Raw genomic sequence first — 16,936 nt, forward strand, 5'->3', positions numbered from 1 at the left:
AGTGAGCTCTGTTGCTCTCTCCCAGCTTCGGCCAACCTAGCAGTTCGAAAGCACACCAGTGCAAGTAGATAAATAGGTACCGCTGCCGCGGGAAGGTAAATGGCGTTTCCATGTGCTCTGGCACTCGTCGCGGTCCTCTATGTGCCAGTAGCGGTTTAGTCATGCTGGCCACATGACCTGGAAAACTGTCTGTGGACAAATGCCAGCTCCCTTGGCCTGAAAGCGAGATGAGCGCCGCAACCCCATAGTCGCCTTTGACTGGACTTAACCATCCAGGGGTCTTTTTACCTTTCTGCCACAGTAGTGCATGTCTGTTGATGACACATCATAGTGGTCTTCCATACTAGTAGCTGCTGGAGCTGTTTTCTACAATTGATTGTAGTAAACAAATTTTTGACGCATACAGAATAGAGTGAAGGTGGATCAGGATATATTGTAATAATTAGGAACGACGTTTTGAGGTGATAACAATCAAGCAAACAGACGTGTACAAGTTCATGCACTTAGACAGATGTGCACAGAAAGCATTTCTAAGATAAACTAGTTGAAGAAATGATTTCTCACCCCTTACCAGCACACATTTCCAGCCACTGGTGCTTTGAAGAGTTTTCCATGCTTTTTATAGAATCATAGAATCATAGAGTTGGAAGAGACCACAAGGGCCATCGAGTCCAACCCCCTGCCAAGCAGGAAACACCATCAGATCACTCCTGACATATGGTTGTCAAGCCTCTGCTTAAAGACCTCCAAAGAAGGAGACTCCACCACACTCCTTGGCAGCAAATTCCACTGTCGAACAGCTCTTACTGTCAGGAAGTTCTTCCTAATGTTTATGTTTACTGTAAATAATTTGACACCATAATAACACTTGCTTACACACGGCAAATAGCTTTATAATGTGTGGAATCATGCTAGTGTGTTCTGTGACTACTGTGTATGAATGATGGGGGTTAAATTACTGCAATACGTTAAACATAGGGTTGCTGGAGCAGAATTTGGTAGCCAGGATGCTCACCAGGGCAAAATAGTTTGAGCATATTACACTGATCCTGACTTGACTGCCCTGGCTGCCAATTAGTTTCCAGGCCCAATTTAAAGCGCTGGTTTTGACCTATAAAGCCTTAAATGGCTGAGGACCACAATACTTCAATAACCAACACTCCCTTTATAAACTGACCCAGAACCTGCAGTCATAATCTAAAGCCCTTCTTTGTGTGCCTCCCCCATGAGCAGTCCGGAGGGTGGCAGCACAAGAACGGACCTTTTCTGCGGTAGCCTGCAGGGCAGCCCTGTTTAGGGAAGCTTTTGATGTTTGATGTATTACAGTATTTTAATATTTTTTTGGAAGCCGCCCAGAGTGGCTGGGGAAGCCCAGCCAGATGGGCGGGGTATAAATAATACATTATTATTATTATTATTATTAGCTCCCTGTTTGTAGGGTGTTCTCCTTAGCGAGGTTCATCTGACACCTTCATTACATATCTTTAAGGGACAGGCAAAAACATTTCTCTATAACCGGGCCTTTGACTGATTAACATTCTGTGCCCTTTTAAATAATAATAATAATAATAATAATAATATAATAATAATAATAATAATAATTTTTATTTATACCCCGCCCTCCCAGCCAAGGCCGGGCTCAGAGTGGCTTACAAGCAATAATAAAAACAAGTTGAATGATATACAACTTAAAAACAAAATTAAAAGGAAAACAAGGAAAACAAATGTGTTTGTGGGTTGGTTTTTTATTGGTTTGTTTTTGTTTTTATTATGTATTTTGGGTTCTCATTTTGTATTTTTATGTTGTGAACCACCCTGTGATCTTCAAATGAAGGGCAGTATACAATTATTTAAAAAAATAACAAAGTAAAAATAAATGCACATATCCACCTGCTTGATGAGCATGTTGCATAGAACACAAGGACTGTGTAAAGTATGGAGCCTCTTATTGGTACAACTTTTTCTCTGTGGGTAAACTAGAGGATAGTCCTTAAACATGGGCACTTTCCATTTTTAAAGTGATCTGAAGATCCTTGTCAGATCTGCCTCGGTTCTGACACTTTGATCCTGTGTTGGGAATGCTCGTCTGAAGATGCTGTTGCAGCTCAGATGAAATTTGACCTGGAAAAACACTCTTGTTTTTCAATGGGGTTCGTGCATCTCTCCAGAGCAGGAGGCAGGTTCCTACTCTCTCTCTCTCTATCTCTCTGTGTAGCAGTAACTGCAGTCTTGTCAGGGAAAATAAATATCACACTAGTAGCATAAGGGAAATCCATGTCTTTGAGGAGAGCTGTAAATGGGTCAGTGGCATGGATGAAGATAAAATGCATGCACATGCCTCAGGGGCGATAGATTTCTCTCTCTCGAGTGTGTGGCTTGTAAATTTTTATGGGCAATTTCTACTCTGTAATGCCAAGTGCCTTACATTTTATTATTGCAAGAGTTGGGTCAGGGGCATGCCTTAGTTCACATCTTTCCCTCCGCCCACCCCCAGCTCCCTGTTATGGATAATGATTGTGATCATTTTTTTCCTGGGGGGAAAGGAACACATAACTAAGACAATACTGTAATCTTCCTCCTTTTTACAAAACCTGTCTCTCTGGGTTGGAACATGATCACTACAATTCCCAATCAAACCTTTTCTTGGGATTACGTATTCAGATATTTGGTTGTGGATATTTAGCTCTAAATGCACTTGGAACAGGATATACTTCCAACTGAGCAAGAACAAGAAAGATGAAAGGTAAACCCCGAGATTATTCCCTTCCCTTCATTAAAGAGAGAGAGAAAGAAAGAAAAGAATAGGTACTCTTTCTTAATATCTTCTACATCATTGGTGGCTTATTATTATTATTATTATTATTATTATTATCTTATCTAAGGGGAGAGGATGATTTGCATCCCTATCAGGGTGCTGGGTTGATGGAGAGGTTTAAATATCTCTGCTGAACCCAGTGCTGCTGCCCACTTCACCTTTTATTGTACCACTGCCAAAAGGGGTTTTGAGTGGAATTTAAATTAGCGCTGGGGGGCATTATCTGACCCCTGAGCCTAGGGGTTGGCCACCCCTATTCTCTGCTCTGTATTGCTTCAAACAGAAGCCTGCCTTTGCAAAGGGAGAGACTTTATCTCACTAGAGATCTCACTATCTTACCTCTTTCCAATCTATGCTAGCCCACACTATTTTTTTACCTGTTCTGTTTTGTTTTTTAAGCATTTGGCACTTAGCAATGTCTTACAAGGATAATCAACACACACACACAAGGAAAACAAACAAGGGAAGAGAGACAGACCAGGTCTTAGACAGTCATAGCTCACAGTCAATCTCACATGTTTAAAACCCAATAACTGCATTTTGTTTTGCTTCTGAACTGTTGTCAGACCTGTTCTACCAAAGGTTAAGAGGGAGATGCAGCACTCTGTGCATCAGTGATCCTACTGAGACAATGATAAATACCGAACTATTGTAGTGGAAGCCCATTTTAATTCATACTTCATATTTCACCTTCACCTCTTGGGTAGTTCAGCATTCCTTCTAGTGCCATGAACCTTATTTTCCTGCTGAACATCTGTTTGCAACATTTCTGGAAAAGGTGAAGGTCAAAATGCCTGTATAGTTTGAAATCTATTGTAGCCCACTAGGCAAAACAGTACACAAAGCATTGGCAATCCGAGGATTGCGCTGTGAAAATCTCCTTTTCTCTAAGCCTTGCCTTAATTTTCCCCACACCTGACACTAAATATAGTGTCACATTGAGGACCGTGGTGATTTCAAACTAGCCAGGCACAGTTCCGATATCAGAGAAAAATCACCTTGGGGAACAGGTTTCAGGAAGGTAAACCACAGGTGGAGGAGAGTTCTGCTATCCTTGCCCTCATGCCCTCTGTTTCTCATAAAACTAGACCCACATAGCTTCTTTATCTGTGCTATCATGACCATTCTGTCCTCATAGAATTTCTGTTTGTTTGCTTGCTTATAATCTACCCTTTTGTGAAAGTACAAGGTGGTGTGCACAAACAGAAATTGCAAAAATAAAAACATCAGTTTTTAAAAAACCTCCACGAACACTAGTTGGGTAAAAGAAAATGCACATTTCAAAGCGCCTCTAAATAAGCGACGTTTCTAAGCAACGTCTAAAAGAAGGCACTAATGCTTGCTGCCGCATCACAGGATCTCAGTGATCCTGGTGGAACATTAGGGTTCAGGTGGTCCTTAGAGTGCTTTAAAGTCTAAGTTGTTTAGGGCTTTGTGAATGAACGCATGAACCTTGAACCTTGCCCAGTAGCAAATGGTGTAGACCATTGTATTCTGTCCATGATGGTTCGGGAATGGTTGTTGCTGGTGTACCAGCCAGAGCTGGTGGAACCCACTCCTAGCTACAGTGGTCGCTTGGTCCTCTAGAGATAGATTAATGATCACTCCTAGACCTGCTCCTTCAGAGGGAGTGCAAACCCATCCAGAACAGATGACTGATCCGTGGCTGAGACTTTGGGACCAACCACCCATAAGGCCTTTGTCTTCCCAGGATTCAAGCTCTGCTGGTCCTATACATGCCTATAGTATTGGCTTATTTGCAAGTTGAGTCCTGCTAGTGATAAAGGTATTTCAGTTATAATGTGCTTATTTAGAAAAAGCTCGTCTTTTGTTCAGAGTTTGATTCTGCATTAACTAATGTCCCTTTGAGTCTGGCTTTAACGTTCAGCATTTCTCTGTTTCCTGGATTCCAGCATCTTTTCTTCTTGGTATGGCAGAGAGTAGCAATTTATTAGCAGACCATGTGAAGTTGGTGGAAGAGAAGGGAGGGAGGAGGCCACCTCTGTCTTCAGGATCTTTGAATAAACCAACAGTGCAGCAAGCCTGAAGAATAGAAACAGAGCCTGTCAGATCTCCTATAATTTGAGCCTGACTACAAGTCCTATGATTGAAGTCCTTTGTTGTTTTTTAGGTTTCCCAATTTGTACAGTACACTTAGTTTCACCTCCAAGGTGTTAGCGTGTCAGCAAGGGAAAGAAAAAGTGCAGCTACAAAGGAACTAATTTGACAGTCGCCCTGTCAGCCTGGGGGAACTCCCAGGAAGTCTGTGCCGAATGTACAGCTGTTGCAGGAGAGATGAAGAAACCCAAGGAGCCTGAACTCTGATCTGAGAAGACAGATTTACTTGTGTGCTTGATTTCCATTGGGGTACCTTTGCCGTGGTGAGATGTGTGCATGCTCAAGCAGGTGTTTTGCTTTGGTACATCCTGCCATTGTGGAGAATGATGCCATGCCCCCTCATGCTCATTTCTTTTTCTTTTCTATTTTTTTCACCTAGCCAATGGATTGCTTGGGAGCAATACCCTGGTTGAGGCATTCTTATCATGCAACAAGGGAGAGAGGGAGAATACAGTAGCATTACATCCCTGTTCCTCAGCCCCAGCAAACTTCCACATGTTGGAGGGCAAGCGCCTGTAACAGGGAACCTGATGTACTTGTGGAGGCTCCCCATGTGACTTAGAACCCTGCATGATTGGGGTTTTGAATTGCCTGGGGAACTTCCATGGGTACAGCAAGTTCCCTACTGCAGATGCATGGATGCTGGTGGAGTGCGGTGATGGGGACATGTGAGGCTGCTAACGGGGACAAAGAGTGTGAATTGAACATTCCGTTCCACTATTTTAAGAAGAGATGGACAACACATTCTTATAGCTGCCGTGAAACTGCTATTCTGACAACAAAGGGTGTGTTATTCATTTAAGTACCTTGCTCAAATTCTATTTAGGGAGCAGGGTTGGGGGAGGACCATCAATACAGTAGTAGTCAGCACTGTAACGGTATTAGCTCACTATAGCCAGTAACAGAAGCTCTATGGTTGAGCTTCATTTTCTTATAGAGCTCCAGTAACCTCCTTTCCAGTTCCATCCCCCAGGATCTCATATCAAAGTCTTTTATTGCTTATTTTTGTCCTTCATTTGCACACAAACTGAAATAGGTACCGCATACTAGAGGTTTGCAGCCAAATGACACACTCAGAAATATTGCTGGACAGTTGAACTGATATTGCATTGCACCCCTTCAGGCTGCTGGGAGTAATAGCATTTTAAAAAACCCCAAAACCCACAATCCCTTACATCAAAACTCCCTCTTAGTGGAAAATGGATCTGCCAGGTAGAAAGGTTCTGGCTTAGTTTTCTCTGATATGGTAGATTTCTACATGTCTCTCCCCACCTTCACTCCAAAATGATACACAGTCCAAGAAAGGCTTTAGTGCATGTTTCTGAACATGTATTTCCTTTGCCGTGATCCCATGGCCCACTACATAGTGGGGGACTTGTAAGTATGAGGTTCAGATGGCTTCCTTGGATAGCAACCCATTAGTCGCTTATTTGGTGCCCTCCCAGTCAGAGTACAGTCCTGCCACCACCATCTGACTTAGAGGTACTGCAATAATCTTATTCTCCATCTTATCAGCCTTGCAGAAGTCAAAGACTACAAAGTGAAGTGAGGACTTTTAAACCATGCAGCCAGTTCCTTCATAGAGGTGGGGCTTATCACGGTTCAGTTCCTGCTGAGACAACATGCTCCCATAGCTGCCTTATGAGGAGAGAGCTTCAGCTAGCTGGGCCCCCTTGGAGCTATCCAAGGTCCTGTTCTTGTCTGCCCCCTATTCCGACTAGTCTTTCAGCTGCTGACTTCCTGGACACTGCCTGCTTCCTTGGTAAGTCTCAGGAACACATGGAACTGGGCATTCTCAAGCAAGAGAACATGCAAGAGATAAAATTTGCACTGTCTTCGTACTGTATTATTTCTACACCGCTCTTAAACATGTGCAGTTATAAAAAATTTAGAGATCCTTTAATGCCAAAAAATTATTACACGTTCACTGAGCTATTAGTTGCAACAAATGTACATAACTGCTTGAATCTAAACCAGCCTTAACTTCGGTGTGAGAATATAGGGTGAAAAATCTCTGCTGTCTATATGACTGCATGTTTTCAGTCTTGATTTTGTTGCAGCTCCCTGATCTAAGGTACTACCTGGTTGATAATTATTCTAAGAAAGCATTTGAAGATCCATGCAAGGAGTGGGGTGATACGCTTATCATTGTGCATATGAATCCGTTATCTCTCTCAGGCTTCATTCTACAGCTCAAGGACTGCTAGTATATTAATCTGTCTTATGACTATCATGTAGAGCTTGTGACTATGTCTGTATATCAAACAGGAAAGAGATAAAGAAAAGGCCTGGTCTCTTTGGTGTACTTTTCCCTACGATTGTGTCTTTTTCATGCAAGCTGTTGCTAGTACACATACAGATTATGCATTTTTAATCTTGCAGAGAAATGATAGCTCTGGCCTGTCTGCAGGCCGTTGAATTTCCCAACAAGATAGTTGGTAAGATGGTTTGACACACAACAGTTGCAAGTCTGAAGTTGGTGATGTGTCAAGTTTGTTGGGTTGGTTAAGATGCCTCCCTATAAAAAAAGTCTTAAAGGGACTCTACTTTTCAAGCCACTTTACACTTAAGTATAGATTCAACAGAGCTTCCTTGGTCTGTGGTCTCTAACCTTAAATACCAGAGTGAGATTGGAAAACCCTATTTGGATATGATTTTGATTTGGCCAGATGGAATTCCCATGTGACTTTAAGATGCCCAGTGCATAGCCTGACCTATTAAACTTCCAAGACACAACCAATGTCTTGTACTGAAATGTTCCATGTTTCCTGGAACTCTCATTCTCTTTCTCCCCAACTGATAGACAAACTTAAATATATACAAACTGGCACTAAACACATCTTATATAGGCCCTGTTTCCTGGGCTCCATTTGCAGGAGCCAGTAGCATTTTCCCCAGCACTTTCATCCGGTCTATTACTGCAGTGTTTCCCAACCAGGGGCCATATGGCCCCTTGTGGGGCCCCAAGATATTCCAAGGGGGCCACAGGATAAGGCTAGGGGGCCACAGAGGGAAGTGAGAAGTGAAGAAAAAAGTTGTTTTTTAAAAAAATCCTGATTGGCTATCCGCTTGGCCAATCACAAGGGGGCAAGGGCCTGGTCTCCTTTTTGCCACGTGTGTTTTCTTGGAGCAGTCTTGATTTGTTTCCAGTAGGAGAGGGTGATCTCTGAAGCTCCCATTTTGCCCAGTAGAGCCCGCAATTCAGAACCCCCAGGTTAAGTAAATGTGGTGTTCGGGTGACAATGGGTAGGGCTGGATGAGCTGGAGCTGCTTGTTGCTGCCACTAGTGTCTACTCAGTAGAAAGTCTCACTTAGTTCAGTGGGTCTTACTCCCAGGTAAGGGTGTGGTCAAGGAAATAAGCAGCTATCTTCTCTTTAAAAGACATCTGTTTAGGGAAGTTTTTAATATTTATTGTTTTTAACACTCGATTGGGAGCTGCCCAGAGTGGCTGGGGAAACTCAGCCAGATGGGCGGGGTATAAATAAATTATTATTATTATTAATCTAGACAGCCAGGGCTTCTCCAGATGACAATATCTTTTTGCACCGGGGGGCGGGGCACAGGAAGGAAACAAGGACGGGGGGGAAAGTTTGGGAAACACTGTGTTACTGTACCAAGCACTGGTTCAGGACAGCCACAAGACCATATGCCTGTTCTGCCCGCCCCCCCAAGTATTGAATAAGAAGCCAACATCTCAGATTGTTGAGGAGCTATTATCTGTATTTCTGCACATGGCATTTTAATCTATACCTTTGCTTTGGGCTAATAAATGCGACCAACTGATTTGTCTGCCCTGGTAAACAAATGGTTTATGAAGCCATATGGTTTATGAAGCCATGGAATTCAGGTTCTGTCATGGTAGACCCAAAGCAGGGTGAACTTCTGGTTCTGGTAGGGCAACACAAAGGTTTTAGGAAGGCAAAGGAAAGTTTGTTTCAGTTAGCACCTTGGATAGTTCCACATGGACTTTGGCTGGAGATTCGTACAAGCAGGTAAAAATGTTGCCTCAGCAACCAACAACCCCAAACTTAGACCTAAATAGGATTTCAGCTCAGTGGTTGGTTAACTACTGTTACTGCTACTGTCACAACTGTTACAAGCCTCTTCCAGTTAAAATAAAGGAGCCTTGTCTTTTTAAAGGGACTCTGACTCCAAAAGGTGCAGAGGAGACGGTGGCTCCTGTGATGGAGTCCTTGAACTTGGGTGGCATTATGTAACCTCAGGTTTCAGAGGTGGTGGCAAAATGGGCTCCTGAAATGTTGTATCTAGGGAACTGGGATAATTTTTGGGTCAGAGTTGAGTGCAACTCCCTTTCCACTTCAACACCACCACCTCTTGGGTCCATGGCTATATCCATGGAGTATGATTCTGGGGTCACAACAATGCCTATGTGTTTTGCGTTTGTATTTTGCCACTGTCTTTAACATGGCTAATAGCTGGTTAGTTTCTTCCAATGTAATGTTCCAGGTTCACAAGGCTTTCAGGGAAGATGTTGCTAATGTCAGCACAGTCAGATTGGAATGACATGGTTTTTGACCCACAACAGCATGGTTTTGGTCCTTAAAAAATATCTGTACTGTGTTTACCATTTTATCTGCCAAATATTTATTTATACAGTGGTACCTCGGTTTACAAACTTAATCCATTCCAGAAGTCCGTTCTTAAACCAAAACCATTCTTAAAACTGAACCATGCTTTTCCTAATGAGGCCCTTCCACTGTTCAGATTCTGTTCTTAGAACGAGGTAAAGTTCTCAAACCAAGACACTTTTTCCGGTTTTGCAGCGTTTGTAAACCAAATTGTTCTTAAACCGAGGTACCACTGTAGTGTGTATGTAGTCTTCATCTCCCCACACTCCTCATTTTTGATCAACATTGTGGATGCAAAATAGTTAAATGTTGTTTGAATTGCAGTAGTTCTCCTTCCTCTGCAATCAGCTGGTACTTCTACCTTTGTTTTCCTCATATTTTCACCAGATAATATTTGCATCACCTTAAGGAGTCCTCTGTTGTTTGTTTCTGATTTCTTTCTCTCCCTTTTCTTGAATTGTTTGCAGAGATTCCACTGCCTTCACTTTCGGTGTTTGACTTTTTGACTGTCTTGGGATATTTCATTTGTTCTGCATGTTGCCAAGTCAAATAAATCCCCCCCACAACCACTCTAGATCATCATATGTCCTGAATTCCACACTGTCTGGTCCCTTATCAGTGAATCTTCAATATCTCTAAAATTGCAACTGACTGATAGTGTCTTTAAGCTGATGCAGTTCTCAATCAATACTGTCTCCTGTTCCTTGATTTTTGGATGGAAAAAGTATTTATTGCCTCTCTTCCATTATTTCTGAGTTGCAGTGAACGTCAAACAGACCATTATCACAGTCAGGCTACACTGAATGTGTGGGATGTCTGTACACAATATTCTACTTATCCTTCTCCAGTTTAATTTTCACTGCTTCCTCTTTATCTGCTTTTTCAATCTCCACATACAAATTAAATTCCTCTTTCTAATTCTTCCATGCCAGGACTACATTCTTGGATTGCAGGTTTAACATCCCTGGCAGCTCCAACTGTACCATTTCCCCCCTGTTCTTCCGCATCCTCTGCCTCTTCTACTGTAAAATCAGTTTTGTGGGTTTATCATTCTGTGGTGGACTTAGTCACTAGTGCCACTATATTTGAAAAAATTGGTGGAATGGCCCGAAATTCTTAAAATGCCACATGTGCTTTGCATTTTTCAAAGCAGCTTATAAGCTTTGCAGGTTCTACAGAACTTCTTCCACCTGTTGCCCCTCTTAAGCCAGACAAACTTCATGTCACTCTTAGCTGGTTCATCCCAGAAATCCAGATGATTCGGTAGAACTGCCCAGATACCCAAACTTGGGACTGTATTTTATTAGTTTCATTAATGCCGTACTTCCCTTCCTCAAATCCGTGCACATGGACTTCCTCCCATACTATCCTCATAACAACCGTGAGATGTAGGTCAGGTTCAAAGATAGTGACAGCCCAATAAAAAATAAAGGGGGAAATGGAGCCCAAATGCAGGTGTGTTTTCCTGCCAGCTCCATTCCCATAATGATTCAACTGCCATTTTGTTTGTGTAGGCAAATGACACAAGAACCTGCCCAGCATTCAGGTGCCATTTTATGCTTTGCTTGGTTTAATATGATTCTCATATTTATAGATGCACTGTCTGCATCCTGGGACTTTGAGCTTTTCTGAAAATGTTCAGATTTTCAAAAGTGAAATAAATGTGGACTCTCTTAAAGCCTACTAAGTTTGTAATACACATCATTGCTGCATTGATTGCTGTATGCAACCAACTGAGGCAAAAAGAGATCTTGCAGCCCTTACTGGAAATGCATCCTGCCTATAAGTAATCTTTGCCTGCTGGCGTGGCATTTGAAAAAAAAATTGAATTTGTAGGCTTCCAGTATCACATCTATTCCTCAGATGCTTCTACAAAGGAGCCGACTTCTCCAGAACTGGCTGCTGAAGGGCAGTGTCAAAAATTACTAACTGTTTGGGATGGCTTGGGTTGGTTCCTGAGAAGTTGGCATTATTGCCTGGAGGGAAAGATGAATGGCAGTGTGTTCCTTGTTTAATGAGTTAAAGGTTTGCTTAATAATTTGAGGGTAGAGAGGTGTAGCGTAATGAAAGTTCTGGCTGCATACTCTGAACTTTTGTATGTAAAACATCCTGACTTCTTGGGCACAAAGCTATATTTTTTATATTGAATTATGAAGGGAATGTAACTGTGAACTTGTCTGTTGCTAGTGGGCAGGCAAGAGAAATTCACTTGAAAAGCATGGTTACGGTTAATTAGAAAAAGGAAGAACGATCTTAGTTCTTGAAATCCCTCCATCACTGCTGATTCTTGTCCCCCGCCAAAGTCTTCAGTTCTAGCACATTCTAGATGCTACTTTTTGTGGTGTTTGTCTTCTCCACAGTGGTTTCCTGATGAGAGCCCGCTCCTTACGATGTGGTTCCCTCCAGGACAAAATTAGATAAACTGGTGGTTAGGAGTAATACACACCTGTCAGGCAGGTATGTGTATATTAAATATTCATTTCTGAACTTCTCTGTTACTCACTTTGATGATATTTCTTTCAAAGGAGGTGTACCACACAGTTGTCATTTGAGTGCTGGGAAAAGGCTTCAACTTCTTGGCCCAACGGATTCAGAGTATTAATTTGGCGTTTTTTAAAAGTCCCCTTATAGCTGCAGTTGATACGTATATATTTTTATTGATGAAGAACTGCTATGTGCTGTTCCTCGGAGTTATATTTCCCTTTTCTTCTGAAGTGTGTAAAATCACTGATAAAGAGGTTTATGTAAAGGGTACTGTCAGTCATGTTCTCAGAGCCAAACTAGATGAGACATTGGAGAGCCTTAACCAGATATTCTGTCTGTCTTAATTTCTTTCAGAAGAGAGTGTGTGAACTGGATTGGAACCATGGTGTTGTGGGGAAAGCAGATTTAACTGTTTTCCTGATCTAATCTCCCACCTGCTATCTGCCTCTTCAATGAAAAAAATATAGATGCATGTTTTCCAAATGGACAAAAATCGGTGGGCGGGTGGGGCTGCTAGATCAGGAGAGCAATGCAGGGGAAAACATTTTACTTTCCCCACTCATGGCTCTATGGGTGCCCTTCCCTCTCCCCACAGCACCTTTAAAATAAATTAGTGCTCTGATGACAGACCTCCAACTCATCCTGTCAAATTTGATGTAGGAGTAGGAAAAGGCAGAGAGTTCCTGTTAACTACCAGCACCACTCTCTGCCTGTGCATGAGAAAATAATTGAGGTGGAGGCAAAATCCTTCACCTACCCTAGACTCTAGGCTCAATAGCTAGAACTCCCTGCTATCCTGTCTTTAATTCCAGACAACTTATTTTCTCCCTTGGAAAGTCTGTGGTCCCTCATTGAGTTACAGTGGTACTCTGGTTGTGAACTTAATTCATTCCGGAGGTCCGTTCTTAACCTGAAACCGTTCTTAACCTGAGGTACCACTTTAGCTAATGGGGCCTCCTGCTGCTGCACGCGATTTCTGTTCTCATCCTGAGGTAAGGTTCTTAACCTGAGGTACTAATTCCGGGTTAGCAGAGTCTGTAACCCGAAGTGTTTGTAACCCTAGGTACCACTGTATATGGAGCAAATGGCAAAACCTTTGCAGTGTAGACAAAGTGTGCATCTTCCCTCTGTGGGAATGTTCAGGGAGGCAGGAGAGGATATATTGTTTAATAATATCCTTTCTAACTTGCGTTAGCAAGTCCCTTTACTTAGCAGAGTACATTCCCCTTTTAAACACACAGCGGTTAGTTTGTTGCAAGCTTGTTTAAGCTTCTCAATATAGGATTTCTGGTAATCCCCTTATCTCCCCCTTGAAAAGAATAGACACAACACAATCTTGTGTAAAATGTATAAAAGAAGTTTACTCACACATGCAGTTCACAGATGGATCCCTGAAGGCAGATTAGGTTACAAAGTATATACATGTGGAACTACCCATAAGGGAGTTAGTGCCAGTGACTGCAGACTGGCAGTCACTGCTGCTCACACGTCGAAAGCAAGATGGAGAAGCGAGTGTGTGTGCTGCCTGTCTTGCCCTTTTGTTACCTGGGCAGGTAAGGTCACGCCCACCTCTAGTCACATGCAGAGGAAGTTTGTCCCAGCTCAGGAGGAAACAGGAAGTTCCGACTGGCTGGAGCAAACATCCCCTTACATGTCCACTCTGGGAATGTTGTATTTGACTGCTATCTATGTGTCACATCTCACACCCTCACCATCATCAGTATCTGGGGTGGTGGGGCAAGTATTGCTTCCTTCTCCCTGGTTTCATTGTTTGATGGTTTGCAACCTCTTTCCTTGATTTCATAGAAGTCAGTGGAAGATGTTCACATTTTGTTGTTTTTTTGACAAGCTACAAAGGGTTTGTGATGAGGAACTACAATTCCTCCAGTGAGGACTGTGCTTCGACTCCATACAAATCAAGGTTCTGATGTGGCACTACAGATCCTCCACTGGGGGCTGCGTGATGACATTCCTACATTTTTATTACATTTAAGAAGAAGTATAGACAGTCATGCTGATGACCCTGTCCCTCATGAATGTGTAATTCTTTTCTTCTTAATTTCCTGTTTTGCTGGGTCCTTGATAAGGCAGAAGTGCTGGTAGACACCAACCTCATTATTACAAGAAATTCTAACCCTCCATTTAAGACTGTCTTAATCAGCTGAAAAGTTTCCTTAGTTCCGCTTCATACTGCTTTTCATTTAGACTGTGGGCATGCAAGGACATTCTCAAATACAGAGGGACTACATATCAAGACTTCACTTTAAAACTCTAGCAGCAGCCACTCTAACCACTTAAACTGTTTGAACAGCTAAATACAAAAGCATGGTGGTTTCCATAGTCCTTTTTATTCATTTCTTTTCAGACCCTACTTTGCTTAGCACACACGCGTGGACATAACACACACCTATTTTACAATTATGTGACATGTTAGTGATGAATATGACTCAAGTCATATTTAAATGGTTTTTGGTGCTCCCTCTTCAGAATTTAAGCTCTTGCTTTGTGCCTGCAGGATGCTAAAATCTGGTCCCCTGTTCTGCTTGAAGTTCCTAGCTGATAGTCTCTAAAGACATTTCTCTGTAGTTCTTTTTGTTAGGATCCCAACTTTGGGCTTATTTAGACTGCCTTTTGTGGCATTTTTCTAGGCAAAGATCCAGGCTTTAAAACTCTGTGTCCAGGCAATGTTGGCACCTGTGGGTGCAATGATGACCTTGAAGGTTTCATGGTGCCCAAGACATTTCAAAGTCGCTCAATGCTTCCTTGGTTATGGTGATGGTGGTGATTACCCTTTTCTCCCTTGGATAACATAAAGAGCTGGAATAGGGAGTTGGAAGAATAATAGTCTTTCCCACTTCCTCTTTTAGTCTGATGTGCTTTTCTAGACTCAGATTAATTTTGCTGGATCCAGCGCTTAGAAAACCAAAAACTGTGTTCACATACTTTCTTTCCTCCTCTGCGTTGGAGGGTGGGTTGAACTGGGGGAGTAGAAAGAGCAGTGACCAAATGGTGTGGTGCCCACAGCACTCACTCAAAAATGCAGATGTGTTCATTGGCCTTCAAAGGCTGGTGATGCCAGGATTTAAGGCAATAAAATACCCTAAGAACTGAGGCTAAAAAAATAGCAGGGACGTAACCCAAACCCAAAATTAATTGTGTTGCCATGGTGAGCACGCCCTATCTTTATCTTATCTTGTGCTTCTCTGCTGAATTTTGCATAGAACCACAGAATCTGTGTACTCCAAATGCCTGGGGTGTCATACCAATTCACTCTTGGTGACTTTTTTTTTTACCAATATCTGGAGCGACTTGAGGAATGAGGGGAAGATGTGTGATTTTCAATGCTGATAAGAGAGCTTTCTATAGGGAAGCTAGAGCTGCTTCTGCACAACATCTCTTCTCTGGCTGTTTGTGTGTCCTTTTTGCACTTTTGCAATTCTGGTGGCCAATCAACACTTCTGGCCCACATTGCTCAAAGGAGCCAAATACATCCAAGGCAATCACTTGAGCAATGGAGTCCTCCTTGGTTTAGATGCATGAGTTAACACTGCAGCTGTTTCTTCTGCTTCCTTCATATTGGAAAAATAAGTGAGAGTGCAGGTACATGTGATTGTGCAGAGAGGAGAATAACGCATTCAGTAGCAGTGGGGAATGAATAGGAATGTTGCAGAAATTGGAATCTAAAATGAAGAGCAGGGCTTTAGCTTTGCAGGCACACTTCTGTTCTTTTTGCCTGCTGACTACCTTGGACTTATGCTATGTGTGTGTCCGCATGCCTGCCTTGTTCAGTTCTGTCTATGCATCTCATTCCTCATTTTGTATCCTTTCCTGCTTCTTTTATTCTGCCTTGGGCTACTGCTCTGGCCATGTACTTCCAGTTTCCCTTAGAATAGAACCTGCTGTTTTTGTCCTCTCAAATAAGCAGCAGCAAACTGTGTGATGATGGTCTGAGATGCAAGGGCACGAAGGAGGATAAGGTGCTAATAAATTGCAGCCGTATTTGAGTACATGACTGCCTGGAGACAGGCTGCATGTTTGTCCTTCTAACCTGAATTTCATTCTCCCTGAGGCTCTTTAATCTCCTCCTTGCCCTCTAGATATACCAGCCTGATGCCCATGGAGGCTGGCGCACTGAGGTTATTTTTTTAGCTAATAGCAAAAATGCAACTCCTTAGCATTATAGATGTTCATTATCTGTCTTCCTCTGTGTGTAATGACTACAGACTTCATAGAAGGTGCAGATGTTTCTGCAGCTGGCCAACTCCTGCAAGTAATGATCCCCACGTGGCCTACTTGTGTGACTGTTGAAAGCACAAAATTGCAGTTGTGGCTTTTCAAAATCCCCCCTCTTGTTTGTAGAAGGGAAGGGGTAATCTTTGCATGAGTTCACTCTTCTGCCATTACACTGCTGATATAAACAGAACATACATGAGTAGTTACTCACTCTTGGCTGCAGTACCATTTCTTCCTGGTCTTATGGTGCACTTCCACATAGTATCAGCATTACTATGCATACGCCATCAGAAAGGCACATCACTAAAACCTGTAGAAAGCATGCATGTTGGACTTTTTTCATTTTTGCATCAAGCAAAATTCTGCACATGGCATGAAGGAATGTGCACAGACAGGCTACCTTATCTCTCCACAGCTGAAGCGCTGGTGCTTCTTTTCACTGTTGTATGTGTTGGAGATAAGAGTTGGTAAGTCTCTTCACACATAATGGATTTCTTGAGTTACGGTCAGAAGCAACCAGGGCTCTTACAGTTCCCAGGATTTTCTGAGGGGCTAGGAAAGAGAATGTGTTTTAAATGTACCGTAATATGTGCATGCAATCTGTTTCTCTTTTTTGTCTTTTTCCTCTTCTCTGTTTAGCACACCTTTAGCAGTTTTTTACATAAAGAAAAGAAAAGAAAAGAGATTGTGTGTATC

At 42.4% G+C, this 16,936-nt stretch overlaps 2 protein-coding genes across 10 annotated transcripts in view; both read left to right on the plus strand.

Moving 5' to 3' along the window:
* Positions 1-16,936, plus strand: part of LOC308478990 (uncharacterized protein) — a 377,493-nt gene that overhangs the window by 357,661 nt on the left and 2,896 nt on the right. The gene's annotated exons all lie outside the window — the stretch shown is intronic.
* EPB41L1 (erythrocyte membrane protein band 4.1 like 1) overlaps positions 1-16,936 on the plus strand; it is a 172,951-nt gene that overhangs the window by 26,297 nt on the left and 129,718 nt on the right. The gene's annotated exons all lie outside the window — the stretch shown is intronic.

Source organism: Podarcis pityusensis, assembly GCF_964106645.2.
Source record: "Podarcis pityusensis genome assembly, chromosome: 6".
In the NCBI taxonomy this organism is placed as follows: Eukaryota; Metazoa; Chordata; class Lepidosauria; order Squamata; family Lacertidae; genus Podarcis; species Podarcis pityusensis.